This window comes from Ostrea edulis, chromosome 8 (assembly GCF_947568905.1).
Source record: "Ostrea edulis chromosome 8, xbOstEdul1.1, whole genome shotgun sequence".
Classification (NCBI taxonomy): Eukaryota; Metazoa; Mollusca; class Bivalvia; order Ostreida; family Ostreidae; genus Ostrea; species Ostrea edulis.
Genome location: NC_079171.1, coordinates 19894756 through 19907044, shown reverse-complemented (window position 1 = coordinate 19907044; position 12289 = coordinate 19894756). Strand labels below are relative to the sequence as shown.

Genomic DNA, 12289 nt, shown 5'->3' with positions numbered 1-12289 from the left:
GTGACAAACAACCCAGTTCAATATAAAGGTTTATTACAGCGGTTTTAAGTTCCTTGTTAGGGAATGTCTTTAGTTTTGAGGACACCAATACTGGTTTAGCGGTCGCAAAATCAGTTTTAAACGGGCGTTTGTGAGCATTAAAGCAGCATTAACGTCCTCTGACGACTAGGATGGTTGCCCTCACTCTAATGCAACTCCTGATATCATGTTTGATGTTTACTTCTCAGGTTTTTTAATGAATTGTTTTCTCTTAGATTTCACAACAAATGCATGTTTTCAGTGCATCTTTGGTACATGACATATAATTAACAGATGATATAGGGTCATTATGCCCCAGCAATTCATTGCGAGGGGACATACAATGTAGTAACGGGTCTGTTTGTGTGTGAGTGAGTATGTATGTATGTTTGGGTAAGTATGTATGTAACATATCTGGTAGACACTCAACAGGCCACACATTTAGCTCAATTGATTTTCATACTTTATATGTAGCTTTGTAATCAAAAGAGAAATAATCCTATTGATTCTGGGGTCAAATGATCAAGGTCATTACGGGATGCCATGGAAAATCTTGTAGACATTCCACAGGCCAGTTTTTGCTTCATTGCTTTCATAATTCATATTTAGCTTTGTTATCAAGAGAGAAAAACCCAATGATTTCGGGGTCAAAAGGTTAAGGTCACTACGGTACTGATTACGAAACAATCTACAGGCTACATTTTTTGCTTCACAAATAGCTTTGTTATCAAGTGTGGAAGGCCCTTATTGATTTCGGGATCCATAGATCAAAAGTCAAGGTCACTACGAGACATCATAGTAAAAGCTTGTAAACACTTTGCAGACCACATTCTTTTTTTGTTCCACTGATTTGATACTTCACCTGTACCGTTATCAAGAGAGGAAAAACGCTATCAATTTTGGGGTGCAAAGGTCAAGGTCACAATGGAACTTCATAGAAAAAGTTCGTAGACACTCATTGCAAGGGAATATACTCCGCCTTGTGGAGCTTTTGTTGAATTTATACTGTTGAACATTGGCGCACGTTTCTAGAAACATTTGCCAACTTGTCAGTGAATATTTACCCCCAATGTAACCAACATAAGTTCAATGACCCCTTTTTATATAGCTAAACATTTCATTTGTTTTATTTTGAAAATTTATTGACTTTTTCGTCAAATGAGAAACTAAAGCCTTATTTTCTGGCCCCTAACTGAAAAGCATGGCTAAATATTGCAAGAAACATAAAATCCGGCTACCAGAGCTTACCAAACATTATATGTCAATCTCTACCCAGAGTTAGCGTTCCTTAAACTCACATAATTATAATCTGTCAACGTCACAAGGGATTTTCAAAATTCTTGAAAACCGGTAAAACTGCTCAAATGAAATTAGTTTTGACATCAGTTGCAATCTTATACATACGTGAATAAATATTAAGCAAATGGCAAGCCTTTCTGTGACACAAGAAACACTGTATTGCGTTGAAACGTGAATATTTTTCTATTACACTATATAGATGGATATGCATTGTAGGGGAGATAAAAACTACAATAAGACTAAGTTGCTTGCTCTATATTTACTTGACATTTCATGAACTAGTGATTAATTTTATTTAATTAACCGTGAAAAGGGGGGCTTTATATGTAGAGTAACACTGCTAATTCTGATCCGTTGACAGAGGTAATATGTGAGTGTCAGGAACGATAACTCTGAGTAGAGATTACTAGAGCGCAATAACGTTAACTTGTACCCGGAAAGTCTCGGTGCGGATCCTATCATTTCACCGACGGTTGGCGTTCGATAATGACCCAGATATCAAATGGTGAAATTTTCGAGAATTTAGGTATATCTTGGTAAGTGCTATCCAATTATTCGTGATGAACGAATTAATTATTTACTAATGTTAATGAATTTATTTATTTTCCATGCACATTACAGATATACACGTGGTATTAGTAAATAATGAGACTATTATATTCAAAATTACAAATCTGTCTTTTGTTGACAATTTTTTTTTTTCAAATAATTTTCCAACATTACTTGAATAATGCAAAAAATAATACTCGCAATTCTGATATTAGTACTAACTAAAATTAAATTTATTTCGTTTATTGCATGTTTATTGAAGACAATTTTATAATACCTGCACCTGAGTCCATGCATACATAAACAAGAGTTATCAGAGAACGATGTAGTTCACCTGGAAGCGTGAATCGACTTTCCCAATCCTCCTAAGCTCAAAAGATATCGTCAACGATAAAGTTTTTGAAAAGTGGGTCAAAGTCCAAGGTTAAAGTTACCAGATCAAAAGTCTTGGTACCAAATGAAAGACCTGGTCATGAAGAATCTCAATACCAAAGGCACATCCCCTTTGGTTAAAAAAAATATCGCAAACTGTAGGTTAAAGTTTTTGAAAAGTGGGACATGTCAAAGGTCAAGGTTACAAGGTCTTGGTATGAAATGAAAGACGTAGTCATGAGGCATCTACATATGAAATATCAAAGCTCCGCCCCCTTTAGTTCAAAAGACTTCTTTTGAAGTGTGACGTCTACGCTAGGACTATACCAATATCTCGAGACATTCGTCCCGGCGAGCTAATAAAAGATAAGCCGAGAAGAAATTGACGTTAATATTAGGAACATAAAATTTATTTGATTCGAAAACCAATAACAGGATAATGCATATAAAAATCCTCAGGTATCTCTGAAAATCAATACAAATATTGAAAAAATTGATTGTGACGTCACCAACTGATGCGCACTATAGTGAAGTATCGGTCATGAGCGGCTGGAAGTTTCCCCGACATCGCAAAAAAACTTTTCAAATGGCATACAATCCTAGAAAATACAACTTTTCACGAAAGCGTGTGTTAGTGTGGATGTAAGAATGCAACACGGTTCTGAAAGTAGTTCCGGATTCAATTGAAAAGGTAGTCAAGATGAAAACAATACTTATTCAAAGACAAGGTTTGAAAAGGTTTTCATAAATCTATACTTCAATTTATAAATTGACAAAGTTGCCTAGACGAATCATATATAAATCGAACCCAGATAATCATTGTTTTCATTTTCAACTTAGATATTGCAGTTCTTTGCAGAAATTTTCCACAAGATAATTAAAATTTCTGAATGAGATGACTTCAATTTCATAATAAATACAAGTGAGTGTAAGTATGGATTAGTGAACATATATGTATATGAAAGTTTCGATTCGAAACAAAATACAGCCCCAACCTCATTAAAAACCATCAAGTGCATAAAAATGACCTACAAGGTCATATTCATGATAATGACCTTGAAATTCACCATCAAACCCCCTCTGACTAATTATTCATACATCTAATAATACCACGTTTCATGAAAAAAGTAATGTAGTATTTGCAAGGTTTGTCATTTATTGAGAGATGTACACCTACAGATTGTGTGATAGAATCGGATCATGGAGACGATTTTGAGATTATTCCATTACAGCCATAGAATGTTTAGGTGTAAATCAGATTTACGTTATCTTGCCATACGTACAGATTGTTATACTACATAGAATGAGAACTTTTTGAGGGAGGTCGAGGGTACAGTGTGAAAGGCGAAAATAACGAACAGCGATCAATCTTATAACTCCTATAAGCAATACATAATAAATAGCCGGGCAAACACGGACCCCTGTACACACCAGAGGTGGGATCAGGTGCCTAGGAGGAGTAAGCATACCCTGTCGACCGTATGTACATGTATATCTTTATATTCACATTTCATACATGAATGGGGATCCCCTCTCGATGTTGTGAGGTACATGTATAGATAGAATATACATGTAGTATACATTTGAAAGTAATGGGTTCAAAAGATCTACCTTTTATACCTTAAGAGTATAATTTAAACTTTCTAATCACAAATATACCATTCCACACACGCTACAATGGGTACATAACGTTGACACTGCGATTAGAAAACTGAAGTTGACAAAATTTTCATATCCAAAACTTGTGAATTCCTACCACGATATCTCACCACCTATAAAAAGAAAATATGTAATGATAAAATGGTTATAAAATTGATGTTGTTTATATCATTAGATAAAAATAGTCGGTACATGTAGATATTGATTTATTCTGAATCCTTTAACGTGTTTTCCTTGATTTAAATAGTATACTGTAAGAATGGATGGTTGGCTGTTTGTTTTACGATCTTTCGAGAATTTTTCACTCATATTGAGACGTCACCAATTGTAGGTGAAGTGCCAGTTTAGACCTATTGTAGCTTACAAACAGGGAAACGTGAACGATACAAGTAACTACAGGGGGGATAACTCTGATAAGCAATGTAGATGAGATTTTCAATACAGTTTTAAATGATAGATTGATGGAATGGTCTTCAGAAAATTATATTGTATTTGACGCACAATTTAATTTTTTAAAACCAGGGTTTGGTACAACCGATGCTATTTTTGCTTTGCATGGACTAATTTCCCATTACCTTAGCAAGGGACAGAAACTATACTGTACTGTATATAGGGGGGGGGGATTAAAAAATCGTCTTCTCAAGAACCATTTGGCCAGAGAAGTTTACATTTATACGAACTCTTCCTGACATAGTGCAGATTCAAGTTTGTTAAAACCATGCCTTGAATAGTTTTCATCAAAAAGCAAACAATTGTATTATTCTATGACCCAATCTGCCTTTAATAATTTTTTCCAGAACTTGAATTTAATTATGCTCCCTGTTTGTTGAATAAGATCCAAGAATAACATTTTCTCTCTCAAGAATACACAACGAAAATGAGCAGTCACACAAGCCAGATAACCAAGGTAATGTCTTCACGATAGAAATACAACATGTACTTACTTTATTTTAATTCTTATGTATTTGTTAGGCCGTTCTTGGTACATTGATTTTGACTACGGATAACTCTGTTTACCTGATCAAGATATAGAGCTCACGGCGGGTGTGACCGGTCGATAGGGGATGCTTACTCCTTACTACATGTAGTTGTTTTCGACTGGTATATATGGTAAATATTACTGATAAATAAGAATATCCTAATCCGTCTACTACATGTACATATGTGATGTGCATTAAAGTTATGTTCAACATGATGTTAATGATTTGAAATTCAAAAAGGTCTTTAAATTACATTGAATGTACATAATGAAGCTGATTAAATCATAAACCGGCAGTTATTTTCGGCAGATATATTTTACGATCTCTGACTACGGATAACTCCGTTTACCTGATCAAGATATAGAGCTCACGGCGGGTGTGACCGATCTCTCTCTCTCTCTCTCTCTCTCTCTCTCTCTCTCTCTCTCTTTGGCAGCTAAGCGCTTGGAAGACAAACACACACTTCATATTCACTTGAGAAATTTATTTATGTTTGGCGTATTTGGTCGCAGTGAATTGGACAATAAGCACATGGGTGCGGTCGTCAGGTCGCCCCCTCCCAAAAACGTACAATAGGTCGCCCCCTCCCCCAAACAACGTACAATACAAGTGGCGACCCCAAGTGGGCTAAATTGTACACTGCGTAAAGCAAGTTCTCAAATGCACAACGCCACGCACAACAGAAATGTACAATGGGCCAATATCCCATTAACAATGCCACATCAATGAATTATGATTAATCAATGGGCCAATATCCCATGAATGTAAATGTCCAATTGTTCAAAATCCCATGACCATAAATGTCCAGTACACATATTTATGTCAAAAAATCAATGTTTAAAAGATTTGTGAAAATGCGTTATTTGCACAACAGCAAATATACAAGTTAATCTCAAAATTTATCCATTTGAGGTGGTGTTTGACGAGAATGCCACCTGCACACCAGTGCATTCGCCACCAATAAGTGACCCCAATATTGGTGACGGCGTCACAACTCCACCTCACACAGTCACCGCTGACCAGCGCCATAGGAGTAAAAACAAGAATGATTCACCATGGGGACCTATTGCCATGACCACCCGTGAAGTGCTCAATTGCCCCCTGCAAGTTATTCAAGAACAGTTAGATAATTTCCTAGTTGAGATAAGTGTACCCTGTCATTATGAAACAATTGAGTAAAACTGGCATTGAATTGGGTGTGTTTGGTGAATGTCCCTCCCAGTGTAACAGCTGATCTTATTGTCACTCGGTCTAACCGGGCTCTAGCTTTATTCATTGCTCTACAATTAGTGGAATATCTTCATGACCTCTTTGGAAGGGTGCAAGTACCCTTGTAGGACAAGCAACTATTTGTAGTTTTCCCCCATTACTATGCATTCTTCATGTACCTATGTATAGGCCTGGTACGACAGAACAACTCAATATCCATTTTCAACCCAAATCAATGCTTCTTGTGTCACAGAAAGACTTGACATCTGCTTAGTATTTACTTATTTACGTATATTTTTGTACCTGAACTCGTAACCATACTTTATTTGAGCATACGTGCCATTTTACAAGAATCTTGTAAAACCCTCGAGATGTTGAAAGAGGGGGGTATGTGAGAGCAAGCAACGACAACTCTGGGTAGAGATTTAGGGGCAGCTAGCTTATTTAGCCGTTCCAAATGTAACATTTAAAGCATTAGATTTCCAGCAACCAGAGGCCTGTATAGCTTGCTCTGAGTGCCCCTTTTGAGTCATCATTGTAGCTGCGCCTAAATGTGATTTATACAGTTTACTATCTATGCCTAATAAATTCAGGATTTTAGACAAAGCTGGGGAGAATTGATAACGAGTCAATATTTGCCGAAATAATGACAAAACAGGGGGCCTGAGACATTAGGACGGGGTTGTAAATATTTGGTCATCGCCATGACAGGGCAGAATACTTGACTGGTGGCTTGAATAAATAGGGTGGTACCTAACCCACATTTTCAACAGTCTCGATTGAAGTAAGCATTTCGCAAATTCTATGGTCGTTATAACGATCTAGTTCATCAATACAACTTATCATTGGGTCAAATGCTGTCTGACGTGTTTCATACCGATTGTTAGGCCGTTCTTGGCACGCTGATTTCGACTACTGATGATCAAGATAGGGGGATTACGGCGGGTGTGACCGGTCGACAGGGGACGCTTACTTCTCCTAGACACCTGATCCCACCTCTGGTGTGTCCAGGGATCCGTGTTTGCCCAACTCTCTATTTTGTATTGCTTAAAGGAGTTATGAGATTGATCACTGTTAATCACCTTCACCTTCCAGATCCAATTCATGATCACTTTCATCAGATAACACAGTATCAATATCTTCACCAACACTGGAACACTTTGGCTAAATTGATATGATTTTGTAGATTCAGATTTCCATAGTATAAAATATCGCCACTAACGAGAAAAATTACATCATAGAGAAAATGTATATTGCTGACAAGGCATGGGTTGGTGTCAGTTGGTAAAGACGTGCTGTTTTTTTTTTTGTGTTGTTTTTTTCTCGTGTAAAACAGAAAAGAGTGATATTAAATTTTGTCTCGTGCCATCGCCAATGCTTGTCAGGCCTTACGGGGACGTTTGAAAACAGATACCATACTCAATATAGTTTATCTTATACAATATACCAGTAATTATTTTTTATGCTTCCTTATTATCAATAGAGGTGCCTGGGCAATCCTCCATTATCCTCATCTACCCTTCTGCTGTTTGCAATTACGGAACAAATGTTATTTTTATTTAATTCTTGAAAAGTTAATATTAAATTGAAGATAATTTAATACCTACACAGGCAAATGTGCCTCACGTGAATTTCACGTGAAATGCTGTTCACGTGAAATTCACATGAACCTTTCACGTGAAATTCACGTAAATTTCATGTGAATTTCACGTGAAAAGTGATTCACGTGAAATTCACGTTAATATGTCCACATGAATTTCACGTGAATCACTTTTCACGTGAAATTCACGTTAAAATATTCACATGAATTTCACGTGAACAGCAATTCACATGAAATTCACGTTAAATTTTTCACATGAATTTCACGTGAAAAGCATTATATCACTTTTCACATTAGTTTCTTGCGAAAATTTTAATGTGATTTGATTTTCGCAAGGAAATAATGTGAACGTTGATTCACGTGAATTTCACGTGAAAAGATTCACACGAATTTCACGTGAAATTTCTTCATGTGAAATTCACACGAACAATTTCACACGAATTTCACGTGAAAAGCTATTCACGTTAAAACTTTCACAAGAAAAGCGATTAAAGTGAAATATTCAGACTTCTTAATATATTCAAGCGAAAAAATAAATAAAATTAAGGTAAAATATAAAACGATATGGAGATTAGGCAATTCAAAAATTAGAGTACATTTATAAAATGTAGGCAAACGACCAATAAAGTAGATCCTGCTGACGCCTCCCTCTCCTCGTTTATTTGCGAAATTATTAACTTGCATTGTAGTTCTGTACGCAGTATGATTACATGTACTTTCCACACCTGATTTCTCTCATTTCCCGTTATTTTTTCTCTTAAGAATTAAAATATAAATTAAATCTCCCATCATCATAGATATTAATGAAAGCATATTTTCCAACTACTTGAAGAATCACTATATTGATAGAGTTAGAATGTGCAACTTCAAAACCACGAAATTTTCTACACATGGAAAATTACTATTTTACAGTAAAATCAGAAAGAACTATGAATTAAAACTAATAAGACCATTTGAAATTTCCATTTGTGAGAGTAGTACGTTTTAAATAGCTAAGAATATTTGCCTACCCTTTAGAAATTGAAACTGGTGGATATTCAAAACCATGCATTCCAAAAGATTGTTGTTTTTGTCAGTTTTGTAAAACTACTGAAGATGAGTTAAGGAGGTGTGCTACACCAGAGAAATTTGATGTAGATGAAAAGTGGAGGATATGTACAAAAATATTTTGAAGTTGAAAAATTTCAAATTTACTTTATTTTGTCAAAAAATACAGTTTTAGTAGAAGGTAATCTGAAAAAAATTTAAAACCCCTGCTGGACTCGAACCTGCGACCTACAGGTCAACAGTCGGTATTCTAACCTACTGAGCTACTCGGCTAGGTATCTAACTGGAAAAGGAAAAGGCAAATATTGCTGATATCGATTTTTTCATCCATGTTTTTAAAGGAAGTCAGCCATTATGACGATGTAGAGTACTACCTTAAAGTTTTTATCTCGCTGCTTTATGATGTTAGTAACAGGCTACTTGTCGGAGTGCACTTGGGCTGTTTACATACATGTGATTTGAGGGTAGTATTGTGCAGGTGGGAAAAAATGCCATATTGTTTTCCGCTGTCGGTAGTTTGGCATCAATTTTAATTACCCCCCCCCCCCCTCCTTATTAGATACATCGAGAATAATTACCGGTGTGATACCTTGGAAGCTGGTGTATGCATAAAGTTAGACTTATTGGAAATTGCTGATACACGCATGTGTAGAAATGAAAATTTCTATCAGCCGTATTCACCATCCCGAATTTGTAGATCGTCAATCAAAAGGAAAACACAGATTTCTAGCACTCGGAAGAAAGCGAAAAACATGAACAATCCTTAACAATACTGTCCATGTATATTTAGATAACTTTTAAAAATATATATAAAGCTTTACACTGTAACAGTCAGATTCCGGTAATAGTTACAAGACTGTGACGTCACACTCGAGTAAGCCGTCTGACGCGTCTGACGTATGCAAGACAGCGAATGTGAAAGTACATAGAAACTCTACAGGTAAGATGAGATTGAGCATTGTAATATATAAATGTTCAGTGTAAATTCAAACCATTAGGTTTATTACATTTATGTGATCTAAAGTTCCTAATGCAACCGCTTATTTCAGACTGATGAGAATTACTTTAGACGGGGTACGTCAACGAATAGGCACGACAGCGAAAATACGGAAGTCACTTCGGGGACGTGTCGCAGAATCGCATAACTCTACACGGTTTGTTAATCTTTCCTTATTCATCAGAGAACATGGTAATCGTAATTCAGAACATAATTTTTATAATTTAATCGATTTAGATATTGATTAGGGGTGCTAAGTAACGTTCTATATTACCTTCATAGAGGCATCATCGACATCAGGCACGTTGAAAGGGGGGGGGGGGGGGGGTGATGTGTAACAATGTCCATCGATTGTTATATATATCGTAATGCCAATAAAATGTATATATATTGGTTGCTCCCCCCTTTAACAATAGTTTTAAATGAGAAGAATGTAAGCTTGAAAGCTCTATCAATGTCAATCGTTTCATTTTAAGCAATGCATTTATATAGATTTCATTTAGATAATGAGGAATGCAAAGTCATTTTCAAATCGCCTCTGGACTAGAACATGCCAATTTGAAAACATATTCCATGACTTCCTTCTGTATCTTGTATAATAATTCTATTCTATTCTGTATGATGATATATAAAAGGTTATGTTTCTTTCAAACACAGATTATTGATAATTTTGCAACTTTTTTTTCTTCGTTTCTGCTACATCTACATGTAATTTCATTCATAGTACAGTATGTGTACATAAGGCTTAAAATGACTTCTTTTGCATATTGAACAGTCCTTTTAATACATAAATATTTCTTTTTCAGAGATTAAAAGAAAGAAAGAAAAGACAATGAAGACAACCATGTAAAAACAAATTCAATCAATTAAATTATCAGCAGATTGAAAGCAGATTTGTACTCCTTTTTGTGTTCATCTTAACCCGAGATTCAGGGTATCAAAATATCCATGTATGATTTAACGTTATAAAGTTTATGTGAAATTCACGTGAATTTTATGTGAAATTCATGTTAAAGATTTCACGTGAAATTCACGTGAATTTTATGTGAATTTCACGTAAAATTCATGTGAATTTCACGTGATTTTTTTTCGTGTGAATTCACATTTGATGCTCTTTTAACGTGAATTTCACATAGAAATTTTCACGTGAAATTCATGTGAATTTCACGTGAAATTCACGTGAGGCACATTTGCCTGTGTATGATATCGCATACACAAGACACTTGTTCATATGAACTGAATAAGCATATTATACCAATCCATCACTCCTCCCTTCTGGGTTTGAAATCAATAATTATAGAATTCCTGATTGTCATGAACGCCTGGTTAGAGGACGTAAGCTTTTTTAAAGAAATCGCCTCTCCATGACAAACAGGTATGAGGATCACAGCAAACGTAGAAAAATAATGACTGACTGCCTAACAAACGTAGAAAAATAATGACTGACTGCCTAACAAACGTAGAAAAATAATGACTGACTGCCTAACAAACGTAGAAAAATAATGACTGACTGCCTAACAAAAGTTTACTGACATAAAATGTGCATAAATCGCATTCTTTCTGTTAGACGTAAGGATTATTTCTCGGAAATCGAATCTACATAACTAACAGATGTGGGGGTCAGATGACTCTTTAACATCACGTGATTTGATACATTTAAAGTTTAAGAACATGGGATATTCAGAAAAATTGTTATATAATTTTGTAAAACTACATGTATTTATAAATTATGTTTTAATATTGTTATTACCCATATTGGTTCCTTACACAGTCTCCATCTTGACAAAGCGACATCTTCTCCAGGGTGAAATCCAGAAGATTTCCTTCGTAAAGCGTTGGAGGTTGATACATAAGCGGACTGTAGGATTCCCTCGTGTCAAACCCTCTCCCACTTATCCAGAAGATTGCTCGGGGGGGGGGGGGGGGTATTAAAACCGTCTTCGCAAGCCATGGATGTTTGGTCTGCTCCGCTACACAAACTCTTGACAGATTACGTCATGAAGACTGTGGTTCTAGCGAACGTTCTGAATTTGATCTTTATAATCTAGCCAATCGGGTAATAGCTTTCCTGACACTGTTCGTTATAAATGTAAACAAGTATGACGGAATTAACTAAAAGTTTTTGAACTAAAATTAACGCCATCAAGCGCTATAGAAAGTAGTAATTTGTCGGTTTGTTGGGAGCGGAGTGGACCGAAAACTCTTGGCTTGCGAAGGTGATTAAAGACTAACATGTACAGGATTTTGATCTTACATATTTAGACTTTACAATAGTATCAATTTTTGCAGAATTACATATACAGAATACATCATCTACTGAAATCATCACATGCGCCTCAAATTTAACTTATCATATTCTATAGTTTCTTTCTGCATTATCGCAATAATTTTAAGTCGATCTTTTCATGCTCTCAGTATCGCAATAATTTTGTCTTGGTAAAAGACATACAAAAAGTTGAATTATAACCTTTCCCCAAAATATGAAAGGACCACAAAAGATATTTTTAAAAATATCAAAAGGCAGCCTTTCTATCATCTTTAGGGGCGTGAAAAAAAGGT

At 35.6% G+C, this 12289-nt stretch overlaps 1 long non-coding RNA gene across 1 annotated transcript; it reads left to right on the top strand.

The window, feature by feature from the left end:
* The first annotated feature begins 9367 nt into the window (after positions 1-9367).
* Positions 9368-10618, top strand: LOC125662038 (uncharacterized). The gene is made up of 3 exons (XR_007365235.2): positions 9368-9673; positions 9783-9887; positions 10537-10618. It is a non-coding gene; the product is annotated as an uncharacterized LOC125662038 (long non-coding RNA).
* Positions 10619-12289: the final 1671 nt, after the last annotated feature.